Source organism: Adiantum capillus-veneris, chromosome 15 (genome assembly GCF_014529385.1).
Source record: "Adiantum capillus-veneris isolate H3 chromosome 15, ASM1452938v2, whole genome shotgun sequence".
Taxonomy (NCBI): Eukaryota; Viridiplantae; Streptophyta; class Polypodiopsida; order Polypodiales; family Pteridaceae; genus Adiantum; species Adiantum capillus-veneris.
Window position 1 is genome coordinate 74006791 of NC_140945.1, and position 19167 is coordinate 74025957.

At 40.6% G+C, this 19167-nt stretch overlaps 3 pseudogenes; 2 read left to right on the top strand and 1 right to left on the bottom strand.

Moving 5' to 3' along the window:
• Nucleotides 1-10836: 10836 nt before the first annotated feature.
• On the bottom strand, nt 10837-12088 carry LOC147440891 (uncharacterized; annotated as a pseudogene).
• Nucleotides 12089-12591: 503 nt separating this feature from the next.
• LOC147440892 (uncharacterized) lies at nt 12592-16745 on the top strand (annotated as a pseudogene).
• Nucleotides 16746-18040: 1295 nt separating this feature from the next.
• Nucleotides 18041-18728, top strand: LOC147440893 (uncharacterized; annotated as a pseudogene).
• Nucleotides 18729-19167: the final 439 nt, after the last annotated feature.

The window sequence follows — 19167 nt, forward strand, 5'->3', positions numbered from 1 at the left end:
CTCCTCTATAAAGAAACGATTGGATTTTGTTAGATCCAAGAAGCCCAAGAAGTCTCCCAAAAAGAACCAAAAAGGTGCTCAAGGCTCCACAGGTAAACTTGCTTGTATAGATATCTAGCTGTCACTTTCTTTCTACTCAACAATTCTTGATGAAATATTTTATTTTCTGATTATGCAGTGCCTTCCATAGATTGTGATGTGAACGTTATTGGGAACATGCTAGATGTTTACAAAATTTCTCTCGATGATGAGAAATGGTAAACACATGTGAAAAGAAAGACTAACTATGTGTGGTGTGTGTTGTGAATGTTTGAAATACATTTATTTGATCGTATGCAGGATCTTGGATTTTCTTCATTCAGCCCATGTTGATGGGGAAAAGAGCAATGAAGTGGCCTCTCTTTTGTTTGCGGATTTTTCAACAAACTTTAAAGTTGAAAATTTTTCAGAGAACGAGGTATGCATCCTTCAAAACCACAATGGACAGTCTATGATAGTTTTGGAACTTTAATTAAATTAACAATGCGTATTATACAGGTCCCTCCATGGAATCAATTCTCTCGAAAATTAAGTAAGAAAGTGGCCGTAATAGCTTCAAAGTATGTGGCAGACAATGGGTGGTACATCACCCTAAGCTCCACTGATCACTTTGGCATTGTGTCTAGCCATGCCATCGAGATGGGATTCAAAATGATGCACACCATCCTTATTTTGATCCCCGATGGTTATGTGCGAAAGACCATTGACATTGAGAGAGTAAGTAAATTTATTTGTTGATTGAAAAGCATGCTTGTAGTTTTCTTCAATTAGATCACATTCTAGTTGTAATTTGTAGGTGGAAACACTATTGCTAGGATTGTTTTATCGTAAGGGTTAACGTCCTATCTACGATCGACGAGATGGAGAGAGCGTGGACAACAACTCTTTCGATGCCAAGTCCGGAATACTGGTGGAGCGCGTCGACGGAGAGTACATTGGAGGACACGCTCTTAGAGGTGCCGCCGAGCGTAGCCTTGACTTCTTTCGGTAAGAATATATGCTTCCTACTATGCGTTATTAGAATATGTTACATAAAGTAAAAATACGCATATTTTTTGCTTTTTTTAGCTGGCTTGTGCGGACATTTACTGCGGAGCACACCTACATTGTTGATATGTTTTCTGGATGTGGTGGCTTGGGCAATGTTTGCGTTGAGTTGTCTAGACATTGTCTCTGCATAGATAGTGATCCAGAGGTCTTCCATCAACATCTTTCACGCTTCAAGGCTCCATGTGTACGTGCTATTTCAGCAGTTGATGCAGATAGTGATGAGGAGACTGATTGGAAACAATATGAGCCCGGATCACATTGCCCTTGATTGACATCAACATTGGTATTATCTATCATTTTTTCTAGTTTGTGATTTTTATGGAACGACATGTGACCATGGTGTTTGGGTGCCACTTTTTTGGTATTACTGAAGACATGTTGTTGGTGTTGATCGTCCTTATCAATTCAGCCATGATTTCATATTTATTATACTAGATAGAAGTTTGTTGAGAGCTTTGGATTTACCAAAGTAATATACCAACATAGGCTTTTTTGCTTATGTAATTTCTTCTTCCCGTGAGCATTCGCTGCTGCACGGAAGCAAGTATGGAATGGGAATTTTTTTAGTTTGAATTTTCATACCGTTATGCTACCGAAATTTTGATTGCTTATCAATATCATCATGCTTTTTGTTCATGTTTGAAAACATAATCATGATTTCACGTATACAGAAAAGTTAGTCAAGCTTCGCGGAAGCAAGTATGGAATGGAAAATTTTTTTGTTTGTATTTTCGCGCCGTTATGCTGTCGAAATTTTGATTTCTTGTGAATATAATCATGCTTTTTGTTCATGTGTAGAAACATAATCATGGTTTCATGTATACACAAAAGCTAGGCAAGCTTCACGGAAGCAAGTATAGAATAGGAAAGCTTAACAAAAGTTAGGCAAGCTTTCACAGAAGCAAGTATGGAATGGTTTTATTTTTATTTTTCACGTTGTTATGCTATCAAAATTTCATTTGCTTGTCAGTATTTCTTTACACTGTCAGTCTAAGAATATATATAGTTTTATATATAATATTTATATTATATATATAATATCTTTTATTTATTTATTTATATGTGTGTGTTTATGTACGTAAGGAGATCTTCCTTTCGGTAAAGTGTTTTTAAGTACTTGTTTATACAATATATATAGTTATTTATATGTGTGTGTTTATGTACGTGTGCAGTTCTTCAACTCAGTAAAGTGTTCTGAATTACTATTTTATATGCAAGAGTCTATGCGTGTTTCATTACTTTGAGGTCTTCTCCCAAACAAGTACAACCATCAATATTTTTTAGATTCCTAGTTTCAAATTGGCTTATTAGGCATTCATCCTTGTTTGCAACAACACCTACATGGACAGGAAAGTATATTCTACTAAAAGTAGGGTAAATACTAAAGACATGCTCATCTTTTTCTTGCATTATATAAAAAACTCACATAGATTTTCTTTACATTTTTGGCTTTCAAACAGCTTGTAGTTACATTTGATGGTTCAGTTTAGCTACAAGATATCAACAATACCCTAAATTATGACAGATCTTGAAGATGTGTTAGTAGACTAGGCCGATTAAAAGTATCACAGCTACTTCAATAATAATAAGTCAGACAGAGACATATGAATTATTCTCGCCAAGGCACTGAAGAGTGGAACACCATCATATAGTTAAAATAAGCATCATATAATTAAAATAAGTTGTTTACATGATTACGTAGGGAATCAAACCTGCACACACACACACACACTGTACAACTTGCATCACACTAGTACAATTTATCATGTGCTAGTGCATATTTATTTAACTATATTATTTAGTGCATATTTATTTAAATCTTGCCTCAATCTTCTACCACATTAGATCTAGAGATCTCGACCAGGTTGATTGTGCGTTTGCAGACAAGCAAATGGTCAATCTCCGCCTGTAAAGCGGCCCTTCGAGAGCTATGTACCCCCATGTCTCCCACTTGCCCAGATCTTCTCGCATTGTCTCAAAGCCATCATTGAGTTCCTGGTCTCCGGTGTTGCGAGCGCGATTAAGGTGGTTGAACATCCGGATCGCCTTGTTTGTGTCACGCTCTCTTTGTGTAAACGTCTTCTTTTCTTCAAGGGGTGCATTGGGGGGGAGTTTGTGAAGCTCTTCATGGATTTTTGCAACTACCTCATTACCAGTACTAGCATATCCTATAGGCATTGTATAAGTACAGGGAAAATGAAAAAATCTCTCTTGATTAGCACCTCCGATTCACTTGTGCAGCATATGGTGCTTGCCTTGTAACATTTATATAGGCTAAAGCACCATGCTCTCAAAAAGCATTGATAGTGATGGAAGAGTGGCATGTGTTAGTGACATGAGGGGTCCCACGCAGCATATGCTAACTGCTAAATTGGAACGTGCAATAATATATGCATGATTTGTCAATATGAATATTATAATCGTCTACTACTCCACCACTAACTTTTAAAGTGGGGTGTGCAATAAAATATGCATGATTTGTCACTACGATTATTATTCCCCTATAAGATTTATAAGCATCTAAAAGTGCAATGAGTAGACAACACTAACTGCCTCTCTAAGGGCTCGGGAAACACTATGATTATTATTCTTCTATGAATACTATAGGCATATAATAGTGCAATGAGTAACCACCACAAACTGCCTCTCTAAGGGCTCGGAAAACATTATTTGTGGACCCGGCTTTGGAACCTTTTCACACGCATATGAACAGGAAAACTCTCTCTCTATCTCTCTCTCTCTCTCTCTCTCTCTCTCTCTCTCTCTCTCACACACACACACACACACACACACACACGTGAGTAGAAAACGTGCACACAACCTCCTTCTTCACAACAAAACTCCACTTTCATCTCAATTAAAATGTGGGATATTTATAAAATATATAAATTAAACCAACACATAAACAATTCTATACCAAGATACTAAATGAAATAATTTGAACCGGCTTGAGAACCTTCTTGCCCAAACTTGAGCCGGACTTTTTTCATTTTGAACCTATCTTTCCTCTCTCCCCCTCATCTCCCACTCTCTCTCTCTCTCTCTCTCTCTCTCTCTCACACACACACACACACACACACACATGTGAGTAGAAAACGTGCACACAACCTCCTTCTTCACAACAAAACTCCACTTTTACTTAACTCCACTTTCATCTCAATTAAAATGTAGGATATTTATAAAATATATACATTAAACCAACACATAGACAATTCTATACCAAGTTACTAAATGAAATAATTTGAACCGGCTTGAGAACCTTATTGCCCAAACTTTAGCCGTACTTTTTTCATTTTGAACCTATCTTTCCTCTCCCCCTCATCTCCCACTCTCAGGCTCTCTCTCTCTCTCTCTCTCTCTCTCTCTCTCTCTCTCTCTCTCTCTCTCTCTCTCGTTGTCGGTACTCTCACACCCCGATCCTATCTCTATTTCACAAGTATGTTTTTCTCTCTCCATCTAATCCTTCTTCTCTCTCCTTCCCTCGGTACTTATTTAACATACCACAACGCCACCTTAGAGAGCATACATATGAGTGGAATCCATGCTTTTATAAACTCGAAAAAGCATCACCTGTAGCAAAAAAACACGAATTGATTAACTCGCAAATAAAATTAACCCCTTTCTCACCACCTCTTCCTTAACAATAAGCGGATTCTCCTTGTAGGTCAACAAATCAGCTAGGGTAGCCCTTGTACTATCTTCCACTAGAAAAGAGAACTCAAACTCTTGCAGCTCAATTACCCATTTCTTCACCACATTTGACATGTTAGTACCATTAATTAACTGTGGCAAAAAGGCATAACTCGTCAAGAAAACAAAAGGCCGTGGTAGCTAGTAATGACAAAATCGTCGACAAGCATATATTACACTAGCCATCACTAGCTCTACTTTCGAGAACTTTCTCTCCGCTACCAACTTCACTCGGCTTGCACAATACACTGGCCTCATATAAGGGCTGCCCTTCTCCTTTTGCAATAGCATGGCTCCAATGGCATCATCCCCTACTGAGGGATTTACATAAAAAACTTTCTCCCAATCAGGAGCCTGCATGGCTGACAAACCCCCTAACACCTCTTTCACCTCTTGAAACACTTCTTCACACTTGTCATCCCATTGCAATGGATCATGCTTTGCCACTTGTTGTAATGGATAAAGAATCTAAGAAGACAATGGAATAAACCTTGCCATGTACTTCACTTTGTGTATAAAGGTTGCCAATTGCTTCGTACTCGTAGGTGATGGAAGAAGAATAATAGACTTAACCTTGTCTGGATCAGCCTCAATGCCATTTTCTGACACCATGTGGCCCAATAACTTCACCCTTGGCTGTGCTAGATGAAATTTCTTTGGATTTAGTTGTCCTCCACATTCATCATATCGAGCCAATACCATCTGCAGCTTCTCATGGTGTTCAGCCCTATTGCTATAAACACAGAAGTCATCCATAAAAGCTTTAACACAACTACCAATGAATGGTTCCAACACCCAATTTTCTCTCTCTTGATAGAAGGAAGGTCCATTTGACAACCCAAATGGCAATACTGTGTAGCAATAGCAGCCCCATGGCGTAATAAAAGTTGTCTTTGTGAGGTCTTTAAGAGAAATCTTCAATTGAAAATAGCCTAAAAAACCATCACACACACTATACCTCTCATAACCTGCCACTGAATCCAAGATTTGATCAATGAATGGAAGAGGATATGGGTTCTTCTTAGTGGCTGTGTTTAAGGGTTTAAAATCTACACAAATTCTCCACTTCCCATCCTTCTTTGGACTGACTACAACTGGACTCACCCATTCTGTGGTCTCCACAGGGTCTATGAACCCTGCCTTCAATAATTTGTCCACCTCTTCTCGCAAGGCTTCCATTTGATCTTGACCCATCCTTCTTAGCCTTTGCCACACTGGCTTAGCACCTTCCTTCAGCTCTATATGCATCTCTTTGCCCTTGAACCCTCTGATCTCTTCATATGAAGTAATGAACAAATCAGGAAAACTAGCCAGCATGTGCAAATATATATCCTTCTCCATAATTGAGAGGTCTCCATTGATCATTTGTGTCATCAATTCCTGCTTCTTTGACAACTCAACCTTGGTTTGCATCAGCCCTTCAATCACTTCATAAGGCCCTTCACTTTCATCTTCAACCTCATTCGCAAATACAACTAAACCAAACTCTTGGATTTCTTTGTCCATCAAAAGAAATGCAACATCAGCATCCTCATCACTGCTGGTAGTGCTATCACTGTCCTCATCTGTCACCGTGGAAGAGTCTTCAGCACTAGACTCATCCTCATCTTCATAAAGCTCCTCTAATCGTTTCCTTGTATCCATATTATAAAGCTTCTTGGTACCTGTCTTTCCATAGAGGCTAATCGTACCATGTCACCAATCTTGAACAACTCCCACTGCACGTAACCATGGTCTGCCCAGTATAATAGGATATTCTCCCAACCCTGCTGGCATCACATGAAAATCAACCACTGCCTTTGCATCATATGCCTCCACTTCTAAGGTCTTTACAACACCCAAGCATTTTACTTTTTGATGGTTTGTCAATCTGATCCGAAACCCTGACACCCCAGCCACTATGAGACCCATCTTCTCAACGCATGAGTGTGTTATGACGCATATTTGGGCTCCGCCATCCACATAACCTTGTCCCAAATTTTTCCTTTTATGCCACACATCTACTATTGGACAAATGTCTGGTAGCTCATCCATTGCCAACACCTTTACTGAACCTCTCTTTGGCTCTTTCTCCATTGGGTTAACCATCCTCTTCCACTGCCGCTTTAGCTTAGGCACCATCTCTATAAGCTGCCCAAAAGTAACATCTGCCTTCCTGCTCGTCAGATCCTCCTTCAAGTCATAGCTTAATTGCCCATCCCCTAGTGGAAAATCTGAAACATGAAACTTTCGACGAGCTCTCCTTTTCCTCTTGGCCTTGACATCCTCGCCTTCATGGCTCTTTCCTTTCTTCTTACTAGGACCTGGGGAACTTCTTCCTTTCTTTTCCTCTGTGTTCCTCTTCCCAATAGGCATCACTAATGTATCCTCTAGCTTTGATGCCTTCTCCAAGGTGACTACACTTAGCACTTTTGTCTTTCCTTTTTCCTCCTGGGTCAGTCCACTAGTTCCTTCGTCTCCCTTAATTTCGATGCCATAATCATTTGACCTAGTTAACATCTGTCTTGGCAATGGATACATGTCTCCCCCCATCCTTGGTGACTTATCACATTGCGGGCTGATGTGACCCAACTCTCCACAATTGTAACAGGTGGGCGTCTGCCTCCAAAACCTACCATTGCTTTGTCCAACACCATTCCTAGGTCTTTCTTCACCTCCTGGCTGATTTGCATACCTCCCTCGACCTCGATTATTTCCCACTTGACCTAGCATGTTTAGGCTGAGATTCTTCATCAAATATACCACTTGCCTCATGTCTTGCCTTAGCCCATCATCTTGCACCAATGTAGTGACCGCTGCTGGCATAACCTGAGTAGTAACAGGAACCACTGGTTCATGATGAACCCCTGACATGCGACCTTGTAAAGAGTCCATAGGCTGAAATTCAGACCTCATGGGCAAAGACTCCACCCCTAATTGGCTCATTTTCCTCAACTTCCACTCTTTGTTCCTTGCTACCTCTAGTGCATCTTCATATGTCCTAGGCTTCTTTAGCTCCACTCTCCAACGTATATTCTCCCAAAGACCATCCAAGAACCTGTCCTTCTTCATCGTGTCAGGCGGGGGTACCTGTGGTGCTAAGGCCTTGCACATCCACTCCCATGCCAATGAGAACTTACGTATGTACGCATCTACTGGCTCACCTTCCTTTTGAACCAAACCTTGTACTTCTTGCCACACTTTGTCAGGATCTTCTATCTTCACAAACTCCACTTCCAACCCATGCCTTAGATTGTCCCAAGTCAACCTTACAGGTGGATCAGCCACATGCAACTCCTCTTCAAATGCTTTAGACCAAACTCGTGCATCACTGTTCAAACAAATTTGGAGAAGGCGTAACATCTGCGCAGGGTCATGAATCCGGTTGCTAATGCAGGCAACCTCCATCTTTTCCAAAAAATCTTCCACATCTTCATCACTTCTTCCATGAAACTCCGGATAAGAGAAAGCCATGGCTACCCAAGTTACAATGCTTTGAGAACCCCTTTGAACACACGTGCAAGAACCCAAAACGTTTGACTACCCAATCCCCAGAAACTTCAATGGAGCTCAACTTTAGATAAGGACAAATACATGCACATCAAATGAGTTTTCATAGTTGATCATCGGAATTACAACAGGCAAAGGACATTCCAAGATCTCTCGTAATCTTCTTGGCCCAAACATAAAGACTATGCGCTGCTGGGAAAAAAGTCTTCCTGGACACATGAACATTTATCTGGATTCTTTGAGTTAAATGAAATGGAGTGAATTGAGGGCCATTTTGATCATCCATTAAAGCCAACCATGAAGCTCTCAAGAAGGCACACCTGACTTAACTTCTGATTTTGCCAAAATTTCAGCAGCATAACAGCTTAAATGGCTCAAAAGACCAAAACACTAGCCATCATAACTTGAAACAATTTTGGCAGAGTTTCCCCAGAAATAGAGCATTAGGAACCCAAAATATAGACTGTATATGTATGCATAAACTGTCAACAATAGAACCCGAGCATCAAGTAGGACTCACTAGTACATAGCCTATGGCGAGGTCACAAAAAGGGTGCTCCAGCTACCTATATCACCGAAAGGATCTCTACATTTGAGAAACCCCCAGCTGAATAAAAACCTCACGCTATCGACCCTCACACGAAGGCTAATCCAAATCGCGTATAGTCAAGTTTCAGAAATGACTATCTTCCAGACCAAGTCTCAGAAATGGCTGGGACTGCCAAATACAACCAAGTATGGCTCCACAAATGTGTACAATGGCAGTTTCCACAAGTAACGTACAATCCAGCAGACAATGCGCTCAAACAGGCGCCAAGTGATGTATACCCACAACAACTGCAAGTGACATCACTACTAGCATATCACTGTACTCCAGCTACCTCTACCTGTGTGCATCACCTGTACCTGTACCTGTCCTTGTCCCTGTAACCTGTAACCTGTAATGTGCAACCTGCAACCTGTAATCCCGAAGCTCGAAGCTCGAAGCTCGAAGCAGAAGGTACTCGAAGAAGATCCTCAGTGGGGGCACCAAAAGAATTTGAGCGGGATGAAAACACACACAGCGTCTCTATAACGACCCGACACACACTCTTGGAAAGATACACACACACACACACACACACACACACACACACTATGGGGCACCACTCGGCTTAGACAACACACCTGGCCGAGACAGGGAACACACCTCTAGAGTGAGAGGAGAGAGACTATCCACTTGCCCACTCCACACAGACACACACACACACACCCAAAAAACTCATCTCAAAAGAGGAGAATTTCTGATGTTTAGATACAATTGAGCTTGGGCCAACACCAATGGGGCAAATAGCTCACACAATATGGGTAAAATAAGCAAGATACAATCACAAACTAGAGCAGAAACTTCGCTCATAGGAGAAACTTACACAGAAAAACAGCAAGAAAAGAGTGAGGAATTTGGCAAAATGGACAGCACCATCGTGTTCGGAACAGCCCAAAACCCTAGTCTACAATGTCAAAGTGCTCAAATCTGACCTCGGATGAGCAGTTTACGGCCAAAACAGGCTTCAAAATGAGCAAAAACACAGTTGCGGCTGTTCCTCCTCTCTTCTCCACGTTTTTTCTGGTCTTCTCTCAGTTTTTTCAGTTCCCACACTTAGATTTATTAGTTGGGCACCCTTGGTCTTTTAGATGACCTCAAACGGACCCTGAACAGGCCAAAAACTGACCTCGCAGTGCATAGTTGTCACCTTTTTTGCATCATCCGCACACCTGGCACTCATTTCTTTTCAATAATGTGTCTCGCAACCACATGAAGTGGCCCCAAAAAGTAGTCCTGATGATGACCTTTCTGCATAACTCTCACAAGAAAACACCACTTTGTGTCCGTATTCATCCACGTGAAAATATTGACCCCGTTCGGCCTCCTGACGCCACTCGATGCCATCTGACGCACATGCTTACCTCATGTCGTCGGCCCGTGGATAGCTTCCTCAAGAAGTTTTACGTGCTACCAACTCCTCCTTATTGTAGAAAAAACACAGTGGTACTGGTAATAGTGAAAATTGATGCACTATGTACACCCTGTCCTACCTGTACACATGTGGGCCCCACGTAACCACCTGGCTCTGAAAAATGGGCAATTCTTTATTTGATGCACCATGCATGTATATGTACATATGCGCAATCCCTTGCTCCAAAAAACTCCTGACAACGTGAGCTTCTTCTGTGCACGCTGTCCAATTTCAAGCACGTTGTCCGTCTGCACGCGCGGACGAATAGCGTGCTCGTTTTTTGGGTTTTCTAAGCGTTTTTGGTTGTGCTGGCAAGGAGGGACGGGGCCAGGTGTCAATGCTTTGCAACGACGGGATAGCGAGTAGGTGGAGGGGAATTTTCAAGGCTTTTGAATCTTGGAAATGGAAAGATCAATAGACCCTTCTCAACTCGGTCTGCGCCATGCTGTGAGTGGCAAAACTCTCAGCAATACCATACTGTGGCCACGATTTGTGCTGGGCGTCAAAACCTGAGTTTCAAAACCTGCAGAGGTTTGGCCTTTTACTTGTGTTGGGCGTCAAAACCTGAGTTTCAAAACCTGAGTTTGCGCTGAGTTTCAAAACCTCCGGAGGTTTGGCCTTTTACTCCTCCAGCAAGGCCACAGAAGTGGAGGAATAGCCATAGATTCCGATTGAGATGTTTGAAATAATCAGAGAAGAGATTGTCATTATCGATATCATCGTCAAATGCTAGGGTGGAGCCTGCTATGCCAAGATGGTGCTCTTGTTGACTAGGTGTTTGCGCAGGAGCAATGTCAATATTTGGTGACGACGACACGTTGATAATGGTAGCCGTTGATAATGGTAGCATCTGTCTGCTCATGACTAGTTATTGCATTCATATGCAATGTAGTTGAGCCAATATGCTTGGATCCAATCAATGATCCATATAAGTGAGGAATATGTTGCCTCTCGTTCACTGCAGGTATCAATTGCCCTTCATTTGCTAGAAGCGAGTGCCGTCTCTCAGTTGCGAGGCTCTGCTGATGCCTCTCATTTGCTAAGAGTAGTTGTGGATGTGTCTCATTTACAATAGCACTACCATATTGTGGATGTGTCTCATTTACACTTATGGCACCACCATATTGAGAAGCCTTCATGAATGGCCTCTTACTCGACATCTCCGGCCTTGAATATTGCTCGATGTTGGACCAATACTCCAAGGGATTGAGCACTTGACATTCCTCTTGGGCATGTTGTTGTAGGGTGGTATCAAGAGACGTGCTTATAATGTCTGTGTTCATAAGGTGATGAAGTCCACTAGAGACCAATGAGAGTGTTGTTGAGCTTGCCTTGGGTAGTGCTTGAGTTGACGGTAGTGTGTGGCCATCCTCCATAAGTGAAGCATGGACAATGGTCATGGGGTGGGAGAAGTTTATTAAGCTGGCCGGAAGCAAGGAGGAGCTATTGTTGGCAAAGTTAAATAGGTTGTTTAGGCCTTGAGGGAAGGCCAAGGGCCAATACTTTTTGTCGAGCTCAGCAGATCGGCATGTATGGTAGCCTTTGTAGATAACGTCAAAGAACATTTTCTCCTCGTCACACCTTTGGACTTGTTTGATGGCGAGGCAGCATATTTGTAATACTAGCTATTGCAATCTCCACCACATCTCATGTGAGTGCCTCCCACAGCCCAATTTCCCCCTTGGAGTACAAGAGTTGAGATGATGGCTTCTCTTCTGATGAAGTAATGAGCCTGGTAAGTTGCCAACTAACCGGTGTTTTTTTTCTCGCCTCACCGGGGGGCCCACAGGTGGAGGTGCTTGTCCCTTCCAAATATTAGCCATGTTACATAGTTCTGGAAGAGTTAATCAAATGGACTCTTGAGTGCCTTTCTTTATGAATAAAACTCTTGTTTAGTTCTTTTTTTTTGTTGTGCTACACATAAATGTTAGATAATAGCTTGCAATGTATTTTTTTATTTCAATACAAAATAAGTTTTTTAAGTTAGTTTTTTGACATGTTACTTGTTTTGACAGGTTTTGACATGTTTACCCTATGGCATTGAAACCACTTTGATTTATACAAAAATCTAAGGTATTTATCCTATGTTTAATTTTTAGCAGAAGGTCAAGTGTTAAACCTAAGAGAGTATCTAGCTATCTAACTCCTAAGTGTTAACTCTCTCTCTCTCTCTCTCTCTCTCTCTCTCTCTCAAATCATAGCATTTATACATTATAAATGTTTTGTCATTTTTGCACTTATAGTATTTTGTAAAAGAGTTGATAGTTCTAAACAAAGTTTTGATTATGCTATTGATTTTTTTTAATAAAGGTGTCCGATTTTTCTCATGGCTCCCAAACGCTCCATGAAAAAACGAGAATCAAATTGTTCACGGGGGATGACTCTACGATCTGGGGTTATTCAAAGAAGGCAAGTTATACTTGAGGATGGTTCCTCAAGGATTCTACCTATGAGTCCACCAAACAAGTCTGTGAAGAGAAGAAATCAATGGGTATATGTTGATGATGAAGCGTGGTCCTTGGATAGGTCTATAGATGGTGCTTCTAATAGCAATGCTATCACTCCAAATACTATTGGTCCATCTTTTGCTCCCACCCCACAAACTACCCACACAGAGACCAATAACCAAACCGAAGAAGACGACTTTTCAAAGCATAACAGGGTTTTTGGGGAGAATGTGTCTCTTGGGTTGATGAATGAAGTCATAAGTCAATTTCATATCAAAAGAAAGTCAGAGCCTCCTTTTGTTCCCTTATGTAGATTAATAGCTACAGATGCTGTTCGATGTGAAATTTCGGATGCATCTTGGTTGACATCCACGTTCGATAGGGTTGGCTATGTCTCTTCAATGGGTTCTTTTATTGTTTCACTTAAAGGACGACATGGAGAAATAAAACATCTCACAGAAGATACGATTGAGAAGTGGGATCCAATATGGCAAAGACTTAATGCAAAATTTGAAAAGAATCTTGTGGGTGATTGGGTAGATCTTCGAGGAAAACTTTTTTTTGTTTGGGATGGCAACCACAGATTGAAAACTTGGATGCGACGAATTGAAGAAGGCAAGTGCTTCATTTCTTATTTTGTTTGAGTTTAGATATACATTGTTGCACTTAAAAATTCAATTTGGATGAAATTTCTTTTGTAGAGCACTCTGAGGATGAAAAATACCATGTGCAAGTTCGTTGTGAATTTATTGAGATAGATAAAAAAAAGGAAACAGAGTTGATTTTGAGTCTTGATACAACAAACGAGTAAGGCATATTTGGTTAATTGTTGTTCAATTCTCTGGTTGTAATATGTTTTTTCATTTGCTTACACGTCAACATTTGCTTCTAGAATCTCACGTGCTACAGCTCCACCCAACTTGGCACATGAAGTATTTATGTTTCAGAAGTTTGGTATTGCTAACAAATAGAACATAATGGAATATCTAACTCCTGAGCAAAAATCTTGGATGGAGGTTGAGCTTAAATTGGAGGCTAGACATAACCAAGGGATTATGCCATGGTACTGAACGCTGTGCATCTTGATTGCTCAACTTGTTTGGAAGGTATGTCATGCTCAATTTGTTTGGGATAATAAATATAACAATTACGTTCAAATATGCCTTAAATTTTTATGTGGGAAGTCTATTCATAGTTGTCAAGTGATGGATTGGGTTACGGTTTGTATAATGCCCTAAATTCCCACGTGGGAAGCCTTGTAGAGGTGGCAAGTTATGGATGGAGTTTTGGTTCCCATGTGGGAAGCCTATGTACTCATGGATTTGTTTGCGTTGTGTTACTAAGGCTCATAGAATTATTGTTAAATAATTGTGTTGCTATGAAGGGGAGATGGGAATCCTTTTTGGCTGATGAGAAGAGAAGGCTTAGAACTTTAGGTCTTCTTGGGGAGGATTTCAAAAAGAAGATGAATGAATCTTTAAAGAACGAAGAAGAAAAAATGAGAGATAGCGGATATAAGTACCTTTCTATTGCAAATACTGCACATGGTGAAGAATTTTTTACTATGCTATTTGACAAGGATTGGCATGACAAAAAAATGGTAGGAATCACTCGGGATAAATTATACAGCTTGTGCGCCGCAAAGATCACAATAGAGAGGTTTGTTTCAGTTCATCTTAAACTTTGATTTGTCATTTTAGTGTGCATTGTAATCAGTACATTAACTTTTGGATTGACGGTTATAAATTTTTTCAATAGATGCAAAGAAATTCTTCACATGATGATTTTGACCAAAGTTAAGGACTCCAAGGGAGCTCATTTTGCAGACTATAAGAAACTTAGAGCCTACATGAGGCAAGAGACCTATTGGCAAGGAATGTTTGGCGAAGCAGTAATTGTTATTGTTAAGTTTGAGGTGGAGGGGCCTTTGTTGCCAAAAACATTTGAGGTTTTTTTTAAGGCATCTAGGAAGACACATGTTTCATTGGCTTATACTCATGTTCTAGCAAACATGAAGAGTGCTTCAGATTATGCCTCTTTACCCAAAGTGATGCATTCAAGCAAACGTCTTGTGTACAGGTATTGGATTGTTTGAATATTAATTTTTCTTCACAATGTATTTTATTGTCTCTTTTTTATATTGATTTTTCATTTAGATGGCTATTGAATTGTATGCGGCTGAGGATGATAGAGTCTATGCCGGAGGATGTACAAGAATGGCTAGATAAAGAGGATGAAAATACTATGTTCTCGTCAACACTCTTGGAAAAGGGTATTACACCTTGGGAGTGCTCTCACTGCCCATGGTAGTTGGAGTATCCCCTAGGTGTTATCCCAAAGAGTGAGCAAGAGATTCATGCTCGTAAGTGAACTGCAATCTCTTGTATAAACTAATATAATTTGTTTAAAATTGAATTTTTTTGATGTTTTATTGTGAACTTTTCTATGGAAAGGTTTTTTGAAAGAGAGCCACATCTCTAATGACGGTGTAATCCCACCCCAAGCTACACACATTGAGCCATCCACCAAGCCATATTTGCGTGGAAGGAAAGATTAAAAAAGTATAGAAAAACCCTCCCAATGTGTGCCTGTAAATTCTGATGGTGAGGAGGAGAGCTTTCCAATTCCTCTTCCACCAAAAGGATCCACCCTAGCATCAAAGTCTTGCTTCTCTGAGACTATTATCATGAGTCGTTCACTACATGAGAGGATGCCATCAAAACGCAACATAGGTAGACGTTCTTTGCTTGTTTATTTGCTTTTTATTACTCTAATTATTGTGTGCATTAACCGTTGACACTCCTATGGTTTTCTAAGCATTCTTTGAGATTCTAAGCAATTAAAAATTTCATTCTTATGTTTAGGAGAGGAGTTTATTACTTTTGTGGATGCTTTGTTGTTGGATGTGGAAGCAATTGATGACCTAGCATGGCATAGGTAAGACTTACATATTTCTCTAAAAACTCAACTTACCATAATTTACTCTTACCATGATCCTTTGGTTTGTGTTAGTATTGAAATGTGGTTCAAGAAAACACCAATCTATGATGGACGTGAGTATTCATTGAAGGGGGAAATCTCCCAATATGTGGCAAGGTTGATCTTTGCAGACTTCCCTACGTCCATGCTAGTTGATGGTATTCACAATAGCACTATAGGTGAGCTTTTTTTATGGCTTCTTTTTTGTTATACAATGCATATATGTTATGGTGTAATTTTTCATTTTAACTTGAGTGTGTAGGTAATGTAAAGGTTGTTCCTGAGTGGAACCACTTTTCCACTGCCTTGGCGAATTGCCGATGTTCACTTGGCAGACGAGGGTTTCTTGGTGACTTTGTCTCTTGCACAACATTTGGGGGATCTTGCCATGCAGGCTAATAGAGTGAGTTTGCAGCTCCATCGCTCGTGGACTTTGATGTGTGATGGGGGATAATTGCATCCAGAGACTGGTGAGCAGGTGAGGTTGCCTTCTCTATATGACGCTTGCACATGAAATTTAGAGTTCTTCTCTTTAAGTGATTTATTTTTTCCTTACATAGGTGATGGATGTCACTATTGGTTTGTTTTATCGTAAGAATGCTCAAAGCATTACACCTCATTATGATAGAAAGGCTGGGGAGGATGTTTCTCTTGAGTGCTTTTCGGCCTCAAGAAGATACCTCACAGAGTCTCCACCTCGTTCATCTAACAATTATACAAGGATAGCTGGAGATTTGATTCGAGGGGGAGCAGAGCGTACTGAGACTTTTTACAGGTAACTTTCTAGCCATGAATACTCAGCACACTCATCTTGGTAGTTAGATGCTATCTCTTGACGTTAAATTTTGATTATTATGTTTGACGCAGTTGGTTGCTAGAAACATTCACATATGAGGACGACCATGTTATGGACATTTTTGCTGGGTGTGGTGGCTTCGGGCTTGCTTGCACAAAGGAGATCCGTCACTGTCTAATGCTAGAGGGTGATTTCTTTGTCTTCTCTGAGTGTTTAGAGAAGAAAGTTTGTGGTCCTCCTCCTGAGGAGAAAAACTAGTAGATAAGTTACTTCCATAGGTGGACAATTATTTTTGTGACTTGACTCTATGTATTGTCTGAGAGTATTTTTTCAATGCAACAATAAGCAACATATGGAGATTGATGGTTTTTCCCTTGTCCCCACAAGGGTTTTTTCACCCACAATCATGATTCATTGATTTGGGATGGTGTTTCATATCTCAAATCGAGGATCAATCTATATGTTGTTCAATTATGGGGAAAATGTTATGTTTGTCATGTCATTATCTTGTTATTGTTGTTCTTATTGGGATGTAGGGTAATGCAAGCAAATGCTTGCTCAATAATCATCATGTATGTGTGTGTGTGTGTCTCTATGTATGTGGGGTGGGGTCTCTTAATGCTCTAGATTTGCATCTCTCTCTCTCTCTCTCTCTCTCTCTCTCTCTCTCTCTCTCTCTGGGCATCTATCTTAATGATCTAGACTTACATCAAGGACTCTCTCTCTCTCTCTCTCTCTCTCTCTCTCTCTCTCTCTCTCTCTCTCTCTCTCACACACACACACACACACACACACACACACACATTCTCTCTAATTACTGATAGAGCAAACAAGATAAAGACTTTTTGCCAGGGTGGACTTCAACTTATTCCATTCAAAAAATCCATATATCTCACGTTGCACTCTCTCTCTCTCTCTCCTCTCTCTCTCTCTCTCTCTCTCTCTCTCTCTCTCTCTCATATATCTCTAATTGGCTTATAATTTAAACAAGATAAAGACTCGCTGCTAGAGTAGACTTCAACTTACCTCATATCAAAAATTCAAAAAATTTACTTTGTACTAAAATTCTTGCAAGATCGTAAACAAAGACTTTGTGATGATCTTTCTTATAAATACTATATATATGACATTGTAGTATCAATATGTTGATATTGATATGGTTAGTTTTTTTTATCAAATCCATGTTGTGTTACTATGGCCCTTAATTGTGTTACAAAGATGTAGAGCACAATTTTTTTACTATGTACTTTATCCTAGTTGAAATGCTATATACCTTAGTATGCACAAAAGGTTTCATCTACTTTTTCTACCCACAAAAAGCTCTAAATTTGTAAAGAAAGCTCTAAATGAAAAGCTCCTATATTTAATATCATCCTAGCTTACATGTTACAAGAGGCTAGCATGTAGGTAATGGCAACTAAAACAACATAGTCAGCATGAGAGAAGCCTTTGTAAAAATCCACAGAGAGCTACGGAGGAAGGTAATGATGCTAGCTCGACAAATTTGATAGTAATGAAGGCATCCCGACCATACTAAGCTTGAGGATGAGGCAATGAAGCAGTTAATGAGAAATGCCTCTCTCAAGAAGAGGGATCAACTTCATGCAGAGAGTACTAAAAGCACTCATAGAAATGCGGTGCCCATAACATCAAAGGATTGTGTGGCTCCATCAACCCCAAGCTTTCACAAGCCCCTTGCTTGCAATAGAAACAACACCCACATGTAGGATAAGGGTAGAGATATTTTCCCCTTGAGTTGCTCCCTTAATCTAAGATTACAACCTTTCGATCCCTGATTACTCACATCCTCGGGTCGCTGCCAAACTCCATCACCTCATCGTCCCCAAATATAACTTCCTAGCCTTACCTGTGTGGATGTGCCACCCAACACCCTAATTGTGTCCTTTACTGCTTGCTCTCATGGTTACCATAGGTGCCTTGTAGGCCTTTTTAGCGAGAGTAACGCAAAAGACAGATCTTTTGACGCGAAGGGGATGGATATAGTTACAATGACTTTCGTGCAGTTTTTCAACTATGTAGCAGTGACCATTTTGGTGCCATATATGGATGTGGATGTTGGCACTAGTATCGCTGAACATTTGGAACACCGTCATCATTGCCACCTTGCTAAGGACTGCATCAGCATGTCTCGACGCTATGGAGCAAAGGGCACTGAGGGCAGCGCCATCAAAAGAAGATTCTTCTTTGTTACCACATTTGATTCAATGTCTATGGTGGTAATGAGGCTGGTGTCGACGTCCATCCCATAGATGACCTTTGCCATCCTAGGAAAATAGTTGCACCACCAAAATCCTACCTGCTGGAAATCCTACAACTCTACCACCCACAAAACCCCCCTCAACTCCCTCATAGTGCTTTGCTTCATCGCCTCCTCCACAATTTTCTTCATCTTTCTTGCCCTTGCTTTTCTCCTCTCCTCTTCCTCGTCCATCTCCACCTCGCACTCCCAGATTCATAGCCCCACACCCTTAGGCCATCCACTACCCTACAAGTGCTCCAGGTTTGAGATCCTGCGCACCGTTGGCATTTAGATCCTTTGCATCATGATATTCACTTCATCCATATCTCCTCCTCACCGCCATTGTAGCCCTCGAGGCACTCCCATCACTCTACCTTTGCCTCCCCTAACCACGCTCACCTACTCGATGTCTACTTTCCT